This window comes from Epargyreus clarus, unplaced genomic scaffold (assembly GCF_041222505.1).
Source record: "Epargyreus clarus isolate Ecla_fem2 unplaced genomic scaffold, WU_Ecla_fem_2.2 ptg000034l, whole genome shotgun sequence".
Classification (NCBI taxonomy): Eukaryota; Metazoa; Arthropoda; class Insecta; order Lepidoptera; family Hesperiidae; genus Epargyreus; species Epargyreus clarus.
In genome coordinates this window covers 10,638,666-10,656,048 of record NW_027332239.1, presented here as the reverse complement: position 1 = coordinate 10,656,048, position 17,383 = coordinate 10,638,666, and the positions used below count along the sequence as shown (strand labels likewise).

General features: G+C 35.4%; 1 protein-coding gene and 1 long non-coding RNA gene across 4 annotated transcripts in view; one reads left to right on the top strand and one right to left on the bottom strand.

The window, feature by feature from the left end:
- Window positions 1-17,383, bottom strand: part of nuf (rab11 family-interacting protein nuf) — a 103,675-nt gene that overhangs the window by 80,337 nt on the left and 5,955 nt on the right. For 2 of the 3 annotated variants that reach the window (XM_073091374.1, XM_073091373.1), the window contains exon 1: window positions 15,340-15,680. The exons of the other annotated variant lie outside the window; for it this stretch is intronic. The gene's annotated coding sequence lies outside the window, so the exon portion shown is untranslated. Of the gene's footprint in view, window positions 1-15,339; window positions 15,681-17,383 lie in introns of those variants that run through there. 3 annotated transcript variants of the gene reach the window in all.
- Window positions 12,734-13,824, top strand: LOC140755967 (uncharacterized). Its single transcript, XR_012103856.1, has 2 exons — window positions 12,734-12,878; window positions 13,145-13,824. It is a non-coding gene; the product is annotated as an uncharacterized LOC140755967 (long non-coding RNA).

Sequence of the window (17,383 nt, the reverse complement as noted above, 5' to 3'; positions counted from 1 at the left end):
ACAAATTGCTTTAATACTTTCGTCGTCGTCAACCCTTTACTGCTGTCATTTACTGTGCCCACTGCTGGGCACAGGTCTCCTCTCAGAATGAAGGATTAGGTCATAGTCCACCGCTCTAATCTTGCGTATTGGTAGACTTCACATACTTTTGTGTTTTTTTTGATGTGAAACATCTATAGCCGCACGTAAAACCGATTTCTGGCGTGGCGACGCATGCCGTGGCGCCACGCTATACGATGATATATATATTATATATACAGTCTATATGCAGTAGTGTGTACGGTGTGGCGACGCGTCGCCATGCGCAATCGACTGTGCGATTCTGGCGTTAAGCCATCTTTCTCGCTACACTGAGCTCGAATACTATTTTATTTTATCATTATGACATATTTAGTTCCTATCACAATATGTTCTTTTCTTCATATTACTTTTACAAAATAATGTCGATGTTTCACATCTGCCAGGCGTCCCATGACGGCTCACATTTTTTTTTTAAAGAACTCTCAGGTATGCAAGTTTCCTTACGATGTTTTCCCTCTCCGACTTTGAACAATCGAAGACGCGTAAATCGGATTTGAACCTCTGACTCTTCGATCGAGAAGGCGAATTTTAACCACTAGCCTAGGCTATCACTCATGTATTTATTTAAGTATATTTATCTGTTGTTATAAATTATATCATTAATCCAAACAGGTTATTTCTACCTAATAACAGCAGTGTTAGGCGCTGCTGTGTTCCGGTTTGAAGGGTGTGGTAAGGGAGACAGACTTTTCCGAGGCGTTCCAGCTTAGTCCTCAGGGGTAGGAATATCTAATCCTATCTGGGGTTGATTACAGATTTCCATGGGCGGCAGTTGCCACTTACCATCAGGTGGACTGCATGCTCGTCTGCTACTCTTATATTATAAAAAAGAGGTGAGTTTATGAATTCAGCATTTCTTATAAGCAAATTGTAATAAGTCAAAATTCTTATTCTTCTTAGTATAAATTAGTGTGGAGGTACTTCTTTATCATTAAACAAAGTAAGGAAGGATATTGAGTAAATTAAGGCCACGTGTTATCAACTATACCTTGAGAATGTCTGTCTCAAAGGACCAATTAAATTGTATGAAATAATAACGTATATGTTCACGTTTACGTAGCGATAAACGTAGATATAAGCGGGGTCTTACGTGTAAAGTAATCAATTGTCAACATTTAACTTCACGTTATGCGTCCATAGTTTCTTAAATAATTAAAAGAAGGCGATTCTGTTAAAGTGCTTTCAGAGTAAATGTATAGATACATGACTTAACCGTTATTTTCTTATTGCATAGACAGACAATCATCGGTATTTTATCACGCTAGACAAGTGTGGATCTTGGATAACTATGGAGAACTCTCACGCGTATAGGATTCCTCAGAATATTAATCCCCGTTCTACGAATAAGCAAATTCTATCAAACACAAGACTTCTAAAATTAGAAGTGCGTGTCTGGGATTCGTTTCTGTGTAATCATTGAATTATTATTGTAACAAAGAAACGAATTAATGAATTATTCAAATACCAATCAATATATTTGGCGTGTTTCCTTCCGAAACCCGGTATTTGTTCTGACGACCAAGGTTGTTCGCATACATAAATAGAGAAAATGGCGCGTACGTCCGTACGTACGTCAGCTACGCTTGTCTGCTTGTCTCGTCTGCTTTCCCTGGTTATAACTAGGGCTGCTACAAATTCATTTTTTGTGCAAAAGAAACGCAAAAGCAAATTTACTGCTTTTACTCTAACAAACAGATAAGCAGTATGAAGTAAAATAAGTTTGAAATAACAAACAGGTGATGACGAGAATCTTTTCATCTACAACGTTGTAATAGAGTGCTTAATCTTAGCCAATTTTTATCATACCACTTATAATTTATTAATAACATTGATTATGTAATAAATTTACCGCAATTATCTAATATGGAGTTATTATTATTTCAAAATATTTATTTCAAATTAATTGTACATAATAATTAACTTTCAAATTATTGGTACTATTATAAAATTTAATTTCCATAACGTTATCTAATCTCACGTATAGTCCGCTCCAAGCTGCTAGTCCGCTCTGAAGTTGTTACGAGCAGGTGTAATCATACAATTTGCTATGGCGACGTGATAGCGATTCATTTCTATATTCAGAGCGGACTAACAGTTTTACGCGGACCATACTTAGTATGGAATTTATTACAAAGTTTTCTAAAATACTGTTCTATTAATAATGCTCCTATATCATATCACGATAGTTGATAACCCTAACAATAGCTGACAGTTTTAATCATCAAGTGGGGACGACGTAACCATCATTACGTGTACCACTAATAGTTATTTCGGTAATGAGGAATTCGTTCGTTATCCATTTAATGATCGCTATTAGCTGCAGTGTGCAAATTGCAATGATAAACAGTAATTGCAGTTTAAGTTTATGAGTGTATACTTGTTACTATAATCGATAGAAGTTAATCGCTTGCCTATTTGGCAAAAAATAAAGTTTTACAAGCGTACGACGAGGGACGACGACTGTAATATTATTAAGAATTATTTTACGTTTAGAACTCTACCGATACTTTAAAGTTTAAGAAAATTATTTTGTATGCATTTACCCTGAAAATATTTAAGCTTGTATGTCAGTGGTTCGATCGGGTGTTATCTGGCACAGGTTAGTTCTGGAAGGGTGTGGTCTTTCACTTACATTAGATATACTTTGTTAGCCCTAAGGTGTATCAGTATATCTGTGGATCAAAATTCCTTTCCTGAGTTTTTAAGTCTATATGCGGTAAATTACCGATATCTCTCGACAATTATTACTTATTGAAAATTAGATGAACTACAGTATTACTAATATTTTATAAAAATATTAAGAATTGTCGGTGAAAATTGTAGTCTTTGTACATAAATGTGAAATGTCAATGGTTATGCACCCCAGCACAGTAAGAGCTCATCGTTCCGTTACAAGCCTTCCGGTGTGTGCAGCGGGAACGCCGCGCCCGTGGGAGGAACTGTCCGTTTTTGTACGGTTTCCTGGAGCTACCGTGAGAAACCTATTTACGGTTTTTGGTTACTTTCTCATCATTTTTATCTATTCGTCGTCTATCCATTACTGTCGCTCTGCTGAACACGAGTCTTAAAGAGGGGTTGATAGCTTTTTCTGAACATACAAAATTAAATAATGAATAGTTACTGAACTGAGTAGTCGAAGGTGGTAGAACCCTTTGTGGTTCGACTCCGGCGGCACCACCGCCACACCTATTTCTACCTAATAACAGCAGTGTTAGGCGCTGCTGTGTTCCGGTTTGAAGGGTGTGGTAAGGGAGACATACTTTTCCGAGGCGTTCCAGCTTAGTCCTCAGGGGTAGCGGCGCATCTGTGGCCGACCTCAGGTAGGAATATCTAATCCTATCTGGCGTTGATTACAGATGTCCATGGGCGGCAGTAGCCACTTACCATCAGGTGGACTGCATGCTCGTCTGCTACTCCTATATTATAAAAAAAAAAAGTAACTGTAACTTCAAATGATTTGTCGTTTAAGCTCATACTTCTGCAAAATATGCAACGAAACCTGATTTTAAAATTTTAGATCATTGGGGCAAAACTTGGAAACTATTGAACCAATTTCGACGTAATAATGAGTGTCACGTAAAAAATAATGGCTTCACATATACTCGTGGTAACATAGAGTTCTGTTATTGCGATAATATCTACGACACCTACACGAATAGCGTGATCTATGCTATCTATGTGACATAAAATTTATTTTTAGTTCTAATTAATTAAAAAATATATTCCTATATACATATTTCTTTAAAGGAACCGAAACGAACGCGGAACTAGTTATAAACGAAGGACTTTGAATCATAATTAAGCGAATTTAAAAGCATAAGTTTTTATAATAACGGTATACTTGTTGACACGCTAATGGCGTGGGAAAACAACTCCAACGCCACACCTATAAGCAGAAATAGTGTGTTTAAACCTGCTGTGTTCTGGCTTGAAAGCGTAAAGGAAATATGAGCGTTCAAACTTAATTTTTTTTTATATTAAAGGAGTAGCAGACGAGCATGCAGTCCACCTGATGGTAAGTGGCTACTGCCGCCCATGGACATGTGTAATCAACCCCAGATAGGATTAGATATTCCTACCTAAGGTCCGCCACAGATGCGCCGCTACCCCTGAGGACTAAGCTGGAACGCCTCGGAAAAGTCTGTCTCTTACCACACCGTTCACACCGGAACACAGCAGCGCCTAACACTGCTGTTATTAGGCAGAAATAGGTGTGGCGGTGGTGCCTCCGGAGTCGAACCACAAAGCGTTCTACCACCTTCACTTACTTAACTTAATCCTGATGGGTGGCAATAACGCGTATGTGGTCAACCTTAGGTAGAACTTTCATCCTATCTGGTGTTATTAAAGATGTCCAGGGGGTGGCAATTACTATTTACCTGTTACCATCAGGCAATATGTACATAACTTTGAAAAATCCGAGTCTTGTACCGGACTCTAAGACTCATCGAGGCGAGACAGAGTTTCAAACCACTGGGCTGAGCTTATTTTTTTATTTCTACGTGTTTTATTTAGAGGCAAGCAGTTATAGTTGCTGGTAAATCTTGTGAAAGGAGTTACGAAAGAGAAATCCTTGACCAACCACGGACAGTCAACGCACGTGAACAGTAGCTTAACTCAGTTTCCTAATTTCTACTTTATTTTTTCTGGAATACTTTTGCAACGATAAAAGTTAGGGAAAGAAATATTAGGTCATAATTATAATGGCTTGATAGGTTTCAAAAACAATATTGTAACTGCAGGTGGGTCAAACTATTAATAACTAGCTGACCCGGCAAACTTTGTACCGCCTCAAAATCTATTTATCAAATATATTTCATATAAAATATAGCTTATGTTACTCGTGGATAATGTAGCTTTCGAATGGTGAAAGAATTTTTAAAATCGGTCCAGTAGTTTTTGTGCCTATTCATTACAATAAAAACAAACAAACAAAGTTTTCCTCTTTATAGTATTATTACTAGCTGACCCGGCAAACTTTGTACCGCCTCAAAATCTATTTATCAAATATATTTCATATAAAATATAGCCTATGTTACTCGTGGATAATGTAGCTTTCGAATGGTGAAAGAATTTTTAAAATCGGTCCAATAGTTTTTGAGCCTATTCATTACAATCAAACAAACAAACAAAATTTTCCTCTTTATAATATTAGTATAGATAAGTATATAAGTATAGACTAAGGATTAGAATAGTCTAACTAAGAACAAGAAGTTAACGTTCTCGTGACGCTTTGAAGGTTTCATCGCTTTCGTCTAGTTTTCGGTATATACTAAGTAATGGGGCTTATGGAAAACTGTTGGAACATGCCTCTGCAAACTTCTGTTTTCTTATGGTATGCTCGTCTCTTAAGAACCATGAGAAAAACTTTATATGATTACTTAATTATTGACGTTTTGACGATTATTATTATATTTCCATTTTATTTATTCTTCTGAAGCGAGAAAATCTGTGATACATAACTACTATAATATTTTGTTAAAATTGTGAATTAATCTTGCAATATTCTTGCGATATCAATAAGTTTAGGACGTGACAATTGCTTGTTAGTGGCAAAATACGTCACATTTGTTAACAACACGAACATTTTTTTGATAATAAAAATCAACGGGTTGCACTTCGAAAGTGTCGGCAGGAGTGAAAACTTTCGAAATCTAACCTGAATAATAAAAAAAATGAATCCCATTGATATATTTTTTCTATACTGACATACGATGACATCTTGACTTATGCAGTTTGTTTTGCCGTCTTACGAAATTTCGATCAGGACACGTGATCCCGACGCGAGCTTAACATTTTTACCCATCACAAAAAGTGCAGAACACCGCTAAAGAAGTTTACTTAAAAATATCATCAAAAACACTTCTTTTAGATGTCCTTATATTAGACAAGTTGCAATTGCAGGTAACTTGAAAATGACTCTTTGCACGGTTCCATCGGTTTACGCAATCACTTGCATCTTGCGCGAAACTATTATCACTCAACTAAAGATTGTGTTTCACTAAAGTTGGGTGGTGATTGCATAGCTGGTTTTTGCTATCTTTTTTGGCGTTCACGCCCGACAGTTGAGCAAAAACTAAACAGAGCATGGACTTAAATAGCTAGTCTGTCATTCAGCCACAACTGACAGATGCAATTGCTGCTATGGTTATATTAAGATGATCAGTTAATATCACGGTGCCTTATCGTTTTGTTATACTATGTATCTTTGTTAAGTGAAACTTCATAACTTGATAAGCTATCCTAATAATGTTTTACAATGGCCGTTGTTAATAATCTATCTCTTCAATGTTTTTTCTAAATAAAATTTGACAAATTCCGTCAACTAAAAATTGACAAATTTTAATATTTGCTAAGGAAAAAATGCCTATGTTGAATATCGGCCGTAAATAAATATTAACTTTTCGAAAATAAGTTAACTTAGGTTGAATACAAACTGCTCTCTCTGAATGTTTAGGGTCGACCAGATCTTAACAATGCTTTTCGCTTTCCCCAGCCATGCGCGTTCATCAATTACTTCAAAGGACCCTGAATAAGTGTAAAAAATTAAAGAGTTCTACTACTCTCACTTGCTCATTGCTGCTTGGCTATAGCATGACACCGTTCTAAAGGAAATTCATGAGCTATGATGACTCCTATGGCCACAGATTTAATGGAAATCTCTGCGCAATATCGGTACTGTAACGGTATATATTATAGTGCTTCAAGCACTACAGAATCTACAAATAAAATCTAGAAAGTGAACAATAATGCTTATCTCTATCTACTGAGTGCTTGAACCAAAGAACCCATTAACCTTGTACCCAAAAAGAAGTTTGCAGTATATATTAATAAATACCCTTACTACATAAATACTACTTGGCGTTGAATAAAATATAAAAGTAGGTTAAGTAGGTGAATTTTCTAAAAGAAATAGAACGCTATGTCTTTTTTTTAGAGTCGCGTGAAGAAAATCAGATGCCTGTATTAGTAGACATGTTATTTGAAAAAGTCAGTCAGTATGTAAAGCTTATTTGCAGAATACCAAAACACAAACACCCTCGTTTCTTTGTATCTAAGGCCGCTTTCCAATTAGCTGCTACAGTTTTGCGGTTATAATGCATCAATCTATGCAATTATTGCCTACCAATCGAAATTTGTCAATCTCCTAGTCAGCAAAAATTATCAAATTCGATCTTTTGTAGGCAATATATTGAATAGGTTGATTATTAATAACGCGCACTTATCTGATAACAATATCTGAATCTACTGTAACGGAACTTAATGGTAAGAATTGCTCCGTCTTTTTTTGTTGACAAGGGGGGAAACCTTAAAAAGGTACCCGGTGTCCTGGGAGCAACTCCCGGTTATGTGAGATTTTTAATAATTAAAACACCCCTAGTCGATCTAAGTGGAGGACTCCAGGAACGAACTCTCGATCGGAACACAACCGGAGTCATCCAAGCGCGATGTCCATATCGGGCTCTGCCCTGGAGGAGTAATTTACTCTCCTTCCATTCCAACTATTTCTGCCTCATAACAGCGGCGTTAGGCTCCTCTGTGTTCTGGTTTCAAGGGTGTTGTAAGGAGATATACTTTTCCGAGGCGTTCCAGCTCAAGGGTAGCGGCGTATCTGTGACCGTATCTCAGGTAGAAATCTCTAATCTTATCTGGGGTTGATTACAGATGTCCATGGGCGGCAGTATCCACTTACCATCAGGTGGGGCTTCATCGTCTGATACTCCTATATGTAACAAAATCTGGAGTATACGACGATATGCGGCCACACATCGCAGCACGTGGGTGCACGTGGACGGCGGCCTGCGGATGTACACAGTAGTAAAAGAACTATAGGTATAAAATCACGTTTGTGTAAACGGCGGGGAGAGCATGTGCGTGGGTGACCACCGCCCATGTTTATAAACGTACCGGAGTTTGTAAACATACATGGCCATTCTGAAACGAGATGTGTTCATGTTTTTCAACAACTGACATGATTAGACATTAATGGACTAGTTTAAATGTTTTATGTACTGAAGGCACGTAAAAGATGAATGAAGTTGTTCATTATGACATACAATCAAAAAACTTTTTAACGAAGTAAATGACTGCAGGTCGCACTAATTGGGCGCAGATCTCGTAAAGCGACCTCGTGGATGACGTGGAGTAAAAAAAAAAATTATTTAAACTTTTTAATTAAATAAAATTCCACTCACTATACTCACTCACTATACCATGAAGTTTTCCTTATGATTTAGACTTTAGGAAACTTTTCACAGAATTTTGACTAAAATGAGAGCCGTTTCTCACGACGTCGGTCCCAATGAGGTCATGGCGGTAATGGTGAAAAATAACTGAGAAACATTTTTATACGTCATTTAACTTTATATTTGCATTGTCCACATCATGTTCTCACACGTAAACATTTACATAATTTATTTTTGTTGCAAACTTTCTGCGGCTATTTTTACATATTGAAGAGTATTCACCTCACTCGACAGTGAATCTGAATAAAGTCTAAGAATATCTTCGTCAAGTGTTGAATGTCGTTTGTTTTGCGAAGAAGCATAATTAAATATTAGCGTAGAAAAGTTTTATGTTAATTTAATTTATACATGTGGATGTATACACAAATAGTATATGGGTCCTATTGTTATCTTATAAACGAGACATAACAATGAAGTGATACAGCCGGCTCTACACTTGGTGCTCTGATGCACTGTTCAATATTCGTTATTCGCTATCCCGAAGATCAATATAATATGGATTAGTTGGAGTCTGACAGTATTTTATTTTTGTGTTTCTACACATAGCGCCAAGTACCACTTAGAAAGTCAAGTGCGTCTTAGGCATAGGTATTTGCCGTATTCTCTTAAGTCTCTAAACTACCATTGTATCATTTCGAACTAGCTTTTGTTAGCGGCTCCTTCCAAGACGCCTTCATTATAGATTTGATAATCCAGGCTACAAACTATCTGTGTGTCAAATTTTAACCAAATCTGGTCAGTAGTTTTTGCGTGAAAGGGTAACATATATCCTTTTACATCTCATCCTCGAAAACTTTTACGTTTATGATAATAGTCAGATCTATTACTAATTATTGATATAAAATGTGTTTTTTTATAATATAGGAGTAGCAGACGAGCATACAGTCCACCTGATGGTAAGTGGCTACCGCCGCCCATGGATATCTGTAATCAACCCCAGATAGGATTAGATATTCCCACCTGAGGTCGGCTACAGATGCGCCGCTACCCCTGAGGACTAAGCTGGAACGCCTTGGAAAAGTATGTCTCCCTTACCACACCCTTCAAACCGAAACACAGCTACGCTTTTAACACTGTTGTTATTAGGTAGAAATAGGTGTGGCGGTGGTGCCGCCGGAGTCGAACCACAAAGGGTTCTACCTTCAAAATATAATAATTCATTGTTTAATAGGTAATAGTTAAGTTAAAAAATGTAAATAATATTTTTTGTATATAAACTTACATTGCGAATGTCTTGAAAATGTACGTATTGATTTCTTGAAGTTTTGAAGGTGAGCCATATGTCGACATTGGTAATCCAACTTGGCGCCTTAATTCCCCAGACAGACAATCGATATACTTGTACTTAATGTTTTTTACCATTTTAAAAGTATATGGACTATTTCTAATCTTTAATTATTTGCGCACATAAGAAACTAAGTTTTCTCGTATCTATAAATGGAAATTACTTTACAGTGACAATCATTAAATGTTTTGTTAACTTTGTTCTCAAGTAATTCATCAGTAAAAATACTCTGCAAAACATTCAGTTTGTCCAGTTTTTATTCTGTTTGTGCAACCCCACCGCAATACTTGAATTAGAGCCGCACTGATCTGCCGACATCGGTCGCTGTCAGCAGAGGTTCCCAACCTTTTCTTGTTCAGGGACCACTTTTATGACATTCTTGTTAGCAGGGACCACTATATAGAGGTATTTACACTAATATTATAAAGAGGAAAACTTTGTTTGTTTGTTTGGTTGTAATGACTATTCATTATGAACCTATGGCTCAAAAACTACTGGACCGATTTTAAAAATTCTTTCACCATTCGAAAGCTTCATTATCTACGAGTAACATAGGCTACATTTTATATAAAATAAAGTTGATAAATAGATTTTGAGGCGGTACAAAGTTTGCCGGGTCAGCTAGTATATTATAAAATTCTCGTGTCACAATGTTAGTACCGTACTCCTCCGAAACGGCTTTACCGATTTTCACCAAATTTTTAAATAGCATATTCAGTAGGTCTGAGAATCGGCTACTATCTATTTTTCATACCCCTAAGTGATGTTCACCCTTTATTTTTTTTTATTTATATGGCAACACGTTTGCCGGGTCAGCTAGTAGGTACTTAAAAAATTAACTGTAAAAATCAAACTGAAACTTTAACTTTTAATTAAAACCTCAAAAGGACCATACAAAAAAAGAAATAATGATGTTGTAATATGAATAATGATGGATAAACTTTTGTAGTTTTGTATTAATGTAACTTTTGTAGGTAACTTTTTAGGACTAACATTGTTAATTTTGTAGGACTAACATCAACTCGAAAGTTACACGCGAATCATCACTTACTTTCAAACGGCTAAATTTTGAAATTGTTCGCAGACAATAATTTGGCTTCTGCGGACCACTGGTTGGGAACCCCTGCTCTATAGCATTAATAATTGGCACACAAAAGTAGCAAACGAGCCAGTTCACAAAATCGTAAGCGACAATTACCGTTTATGGACATCTATAAATAATAATAAATCCCTTATACGATCTGCTGCCGTCTAGATTAAATTGCAATGCATCTTATAAGTAAGAGAGACACTTTCTTCACCATGCAGTCGTCAACAGTCGTAATGTCTATCCAACTTTACAAAAAATAATCAATTCTTCCCGAATATATTTTTTTTATTAATTTATTGAATCAGGTATGTTCAGTGTACATTCAGTATCAAAGTATTTTTAAACTCGATTTGTTATCGCTATTTTATTACCATATTCGTGAAGTACAATCATGCAAAATAACTATAAACTGTATATTTGATTATGTTTTATATGGTATGGTGCAGCAGTACCAACATTGCCTACAGTATGAGAATTTTCCTGTTCACGTATCGTTACATACAGATATATGTATATGAAATCCAGTTACCTTTGTATTAATGAAGTAGGCGCTACAGTCATTTTACCGGTAATACACCCGTACATAAATTTATTCATACGAGATATAAAGACTAACAGACCACGATTGCATGAAGAATGTATGATGATTTAAACGTGATTGTTATACAAACAACTAATTCAACAAGTTTTTTTACGACGTAAAGAACTAAAGCCATAAACTGGATTTCCATTATTACTTTTGTGTTTGTGGCAGACCTCTTTGTGGACGAACAGCATCGCCACACCTATTTCTGACTTAGTCAGCGGTGTAATGGTAATGCGTTCTTTGATGTGTGTAATGAACTTAAATAATATATTTCATCTTTATCAAAATCCAAATTACACCTATTCAAAATTGATCCGTAATTTCCATCTAAATATATATAACTCAAAGGTGACGGACTGACATAGTGATCTATCCACGCACAGCCCAAACCACTGGACGGATCAGGCTGAAATTTGGCATGCAGGTAGATGTTATGACGTAGGCATCCGCTAAGAAAGGATTTTGATCAATTCTACCCCCAAGGGGATAAAATAGGGGATGAAAGTTTGTATAAATCTTCTTAGTTAATAATATTACTTCGTAACGCGAGCGTAGCCGCGGGCAAAAGCTCGTTAGTAATAATACTAATACTCAATCCATACCAATGTTTACCCACCAAACTTTTAAATTAGTATTATTTTCTATGCAATATTTTTCAAATTTCAACTTTGGTAGGCAGAACTGATCCAGATTGAATATTACTAATAAGTAAGAACGAATTTCAAACGTCAACAACACTACTTACTCTTTGGACGGTATTTCACTTTCTAGGGAAACCGAAGTTTATCTCCACATGCTATTAAAACAATTTAAACTTGTATTGTAAATTTTTAAATAAAAAAAGTTTAGTTCATTGTGTTTTTGTGACGTAGGCTCGAATTTTTATCTCCACGGCGCTGTGACATCATGAGACGTGGTAAGTCGTGAGTCAGACATTCCTTTGCAGCGAAACGATTGCATGGTCACGGGCATACCGATTTGGGATTTGGTTTTGGTTAACCAAATTTAAGATTTTGTACTTATAACAAGTTAAGATTTAATATTAAAAAATATATTTAACTAGCAATCTCCAGTGTTAGGTAGTCGCTGGATGTGCGACTATTTTTGATTTTAAACCGCTTTCGAATGTTTTTGAAAATTTGAGCATTTTAAACAAGTTTTAAAACTGGTATTTATACTGTATAACCAATAAAAATCGTATTTACGAAATAATGCTACACATTTTTAAAAATTGTGTTACAATCTTAACTATTTCGGAATAAAACGTAACATTTTCTGTCACTAACTGCGGAACTCTACCATTTCCAAAGATTATTTTTGTTTATTTAAGAACTTTAAACAATACCATTTTACATTCAAGCCTAGTTAATTAGGTTTAACCCTTTACACCCGAGATGATATGAGCGTGAGTTTCACTTTAAAAAAATTCCCACGTGATAGCTTCTTATTTTTCGAAACGCAACCGATGTCGATCGATCGTGAGGAGAATATCGCACGTGATACCGGCTAAGTGAGCGGGGTGCAGGCGGTCAGTTGTCCTAGGGACTCGTCCAAAGATGGCAGATTTTTTCGACCCGCGCACTGTCACAGGTATATAATTATTTTTGGTATTAAATGTTAAGTATCTATTATTAATTATTGCTAATTTAAAAGCTAAAAGAACACTAAATACGTGGACTTTAGTAGTTTATTCGATTAACTTGCAATTTAGATACAATTAGGTTGCAAATCTCAACTGTTACGATCGTGTGCCTACGGGTGTTGGTGCAGAATAACGTTTGATGAAAATGCTTTTATTGCTATTACCAGTTATGTGTAAGTTTCGTCAATAGCAATTTTGTTTGTTTCAATTTTAGGGGTACATTTAAATGACGATCAGATTTTGCCAGTGCGGGGTGAGGAGAAATATATCGGACATTGAAGATCTTCATGAAAGTGAAGAGCTTCAACCAAATAGATTAGAAGAGTTTCAATTTGAAGAATTGTGCCCTGAAACAGATCCAGAAGCACATGCAGACCCTCAAATAGAAACTAACCTAGAATCGGATCTGGAACTTGAGCCTGAACCTCAACCATCTACTTCAAAATCATCCCTAGAAATTTCTCGCCGCCGAGCACCTCCACGTCCAACACATCGAAAAATAGCTTGGAAAAGAATACGTTTTCTGTCTTAAAAAGGTCTATACATCCCTACCAACATCTCCAGTAAAGTTTACAAAGAAATATTTTTATTAATATTTTAATTGTGAGGCTCTTGATATGTAACCAGATGCACAAATTTATATTATCTAAGAAGAACCGGTCGAAAACTTAATTTAATTGCAATAGATATGGCTAAAGTTTTCTCTATCTGCATTATCATTTGATGTATTCCCTAGCCAAGAATACCTACGCCTTGGAGACCTGGATTGAAGACGGAGGCAATAACGGAAGAAAGAAAATGTTGATTTTCATAGAATTACGTAGTTTAGGTTTCATTGCCAAGACAGATTTTTTATAAAGACTAATGAAAATAAAGACAGTGATGTTAAATATCTCCAAATTGTTTTAATTTTGTAATATTTTTTGATAAAAAACTATTTTTTTTTGCAATTTTCACGATCGTGAGTGTGACAGTTCCCACCGGAGACTCACGATCGTGCGGGTCGATTTCTGGATTAAGTATAAACTCTGGATTTTTTTTCCTATTTTTTGTGGATCCCTTAAGCTATATAAAAAGCCGTAATAAACGTTTTGAATCGGAAATTGCGAAAAAAAATCTTCGGGTGTAAAGGGTTAATGACGATTATTCCATTAAATGTTCATACCGTAACGTAATATTTTTGCTAAGGCTAATGTTATTACCATACTGAGTGGATTACATATGCGTAATGTAACGCGTATCATGTTAAGATTATGTAACTGTTACTTATTATGTAAGGTTTAATCGGATTTCTGATGTCATGGAAAAAAAAACTTTTATTATTTCCCTTTGTATGATGGTGTATTGGTCTCTATTAGATATAATGACTAACGACTCTACTTTCGCACGTTAAATAGATACCCAATATCCTACCCACTTAAGACACCTTTTATTTAATAAACCTTTGAATAATAAATTTGATTGTAAGTTGTAGATATTCAGTTTAAATTGAATAGATGAGAGAGCCTTTACTGTAGCCTTTATTACAGATAGAGTTTGGCTCTACTAGAGGAGAAGTCAATTCCTTAATTCAATTTTAATTATTCCCACTGAAAAATACATGTTAAAAAAATAATCATTTATTGTTACTTTAATGTTATATCATGGAGTTAAACTCAAAGTTTACTGCATTCAAAATTATTTAATTTTATTATCAAACTATATTAATCCCAAAAAAAAAACTATTTTTTTCTTAGTTTAAAAAAACGTGCTATTTCTACAATTAGATTCATATTCAAACCATATCCATAACTTAACCGCCAAATAACCAATAAAGTTCCAAATTGAAATATAATTTTTACGCGGTAAGTTGGGCTATAGAGCTACAAATAACCCTATACGTGCGCAGGTAGCGGGTTAAACAATGATAACTCCCCCACAATATAGCACCTGACGCAAAACTAACACCTGATATGCTTTAAATAAATATTAACCTGTTACAATCTTACATGCATCACATACACAAATAACTAAATAAAGTAAATATCTACCTAACCAAAGCGTATGTCTACCTCTATAAGGATTATTATCTAATATTTACGATAATCGCTGTTATTACAATGGAAAATTTAATGTCGTGCACTGTCAGTAGCATTTGTGAAACCGTTAGGAGGTACCAACAGTAAATTAACTTATTTATGTGTTACTTGTAAGCTTTCTAACTGTTTATATCCGTACACAGGACCAACTTTTACATGGGATTGTTGATAGTTCTCTGTAGTAAAATGACTGCTTTAAAAGTACATAGTTTGTTATATATTTATACTAAAACATATAATAATAACATAAAACAGTAAACAACCATAACAATGTAGTAAGGTTCTACCGAATGTAAAGTTTTGGTAGTTAGAATAAATGTCAAATAAATACCTTTCTCGCTAATTGGCTACGGAACGAGAAGAGCACAGAAAGAGCGTCGTTGACGACGATAAAGCCTCCGATTCAAGGACCGCACACACCACAAGAAAACTTGTTGTCACTGTTTCGAAACGCACCACTTGGATAATAACCAAAGAAACTCTAGTAAATAACCACACACTGTTTCTAATCACTTTGTCGTTTAGTCTGTAACAGATTTCTGAACTTAAAAAAATCAGAATGCGATTTTAATATGATACAAACAGGTTTTATTTACGAACGTCAAACATTCCGCACACCGCAACACACCTGTGAAACACACTAGAGTTCCGCGGTGACTGACTGTGTTGCAAGACAGAGACAGCGTGATGACGCCAGAAAGAGATACGCTGTGACGTGGGAGGGAGGACGACCGCTAAGCTTCAAGAACGCACATTGCTCCACTTTCCCACCGCGAATGCTTAAAATTCAATATAATTTCTAAGCATTTCGTGACTGTCTTGGTAATTAAATTTCATAGTCTTTGTTTAAAGCAAATTCTCAATAAATTGGCTGGCCTGCTTTTTGTATTCCCCTGCTGGGCACTGGTTTCTCCCTATAATTCTGGAAAACCTAGACCATACTTTACCAGTGGACATTCTTTGTATGATGTTAGCATACCTTATCGGAAGTCATAAGGTGGTGGTAAGACGTGGCAAAACCTTTTTACGCAACTATTTCAATTCTCAAAACTGGGTACATTTTCTTGTTAGGAGTGAGTAATCTTTACTAATCTATGCGTCTCCGTGCTAAAATGTTCCTAAAATATTTGAAATAATTATTTATTTATTACGTAAATTACGCAGTATTAGTTATTTATTCGTAAATTTTCTCTAAAAATGTTTTTATTTGTCAAGAATTCAAAAAAAGAACTTACTAATAAGCCATTTGTGGGTTCATTCAATTTTAAGGCGGCGAAGTATCTTTACTAATCTATGGCTGTGACAAAGCGGTTTCGACGCAGTGTGCAGCGCCGTACCTCCTGTTACCTGGCACCGGTGTCGGCCCCCCGCACCCCGCGGCTTCGCACGTTTCAAATTTTAAACTTTACGAGTCTTTACAACATTATAGTAATGGACTCAAACAAGAATTACATTCATAATAATGATCTTGTTTCTCGGCCATTTGATTATCTAGTTAAAATGACTGCGACACCGTACAGATAAACAATTTTATTGGTCTATTTCGCATGCTTTGTAAACTTTTAAAGATAGGTCGAGGGTGCATTGAGCAACAGGTAGAGCGCCTGCCACGGGTTATGGGTCTTGGGTCTTGCAAATACGTGGTATATTTTGATATATTAAGTTCCCGCGTGAAAACATAGTTACAATTAGCTGTGACTCTACATTTTGGTAATGTAGAGTCACAGCTGATTGTTACTTATTAAACTCCAAGGTAAAATACGTGTAATGATATGATAATGTAATGGATAAGTATTTAAATTAACGTATGCATCAAGTATTTAATAAAATATTTAATTAATAATTATTACCATAATAAAAATTATTTGATAATTAATGGAGGAATTACAAAAAATCCATTTATGAGGTTTTTTTTTATCTTCATAAAATGGTCACACTAGTGTTAATAGTGTTTCACTATTTTACGTTACGTAGTTATTTTTGAAATAAAATAAATGATAATGTTTAAAAAAACTAAAAAGACACGCTTTTATTGCTAATCAAACTAAAAACTACAAAATAACTTTTAATGACAAAGAGTTTAAGGGTAAATCCTTTCAATTCAGAGTAAGAAGCGTGGGGTGCCTGATATTTTAAATTTTACAATCATTCTATTGGCAATTATCTATGAGAGAATAGTTATGAACTGCAGTACAATGCACCCCGCGGGTGTTAAAAATGCCTACATGGGTAAGTAAGTAAAAGAATATGAGATAAAACATGTGCACCTTGCCCAAAGACACTGATGGTGACAATTTTTTATGGTAGTGTTTTTGTTTTTATATTTTTGTTTTTCATTTTTGTATATACGTAAATTTTGTAAATAAGTTGTTTTA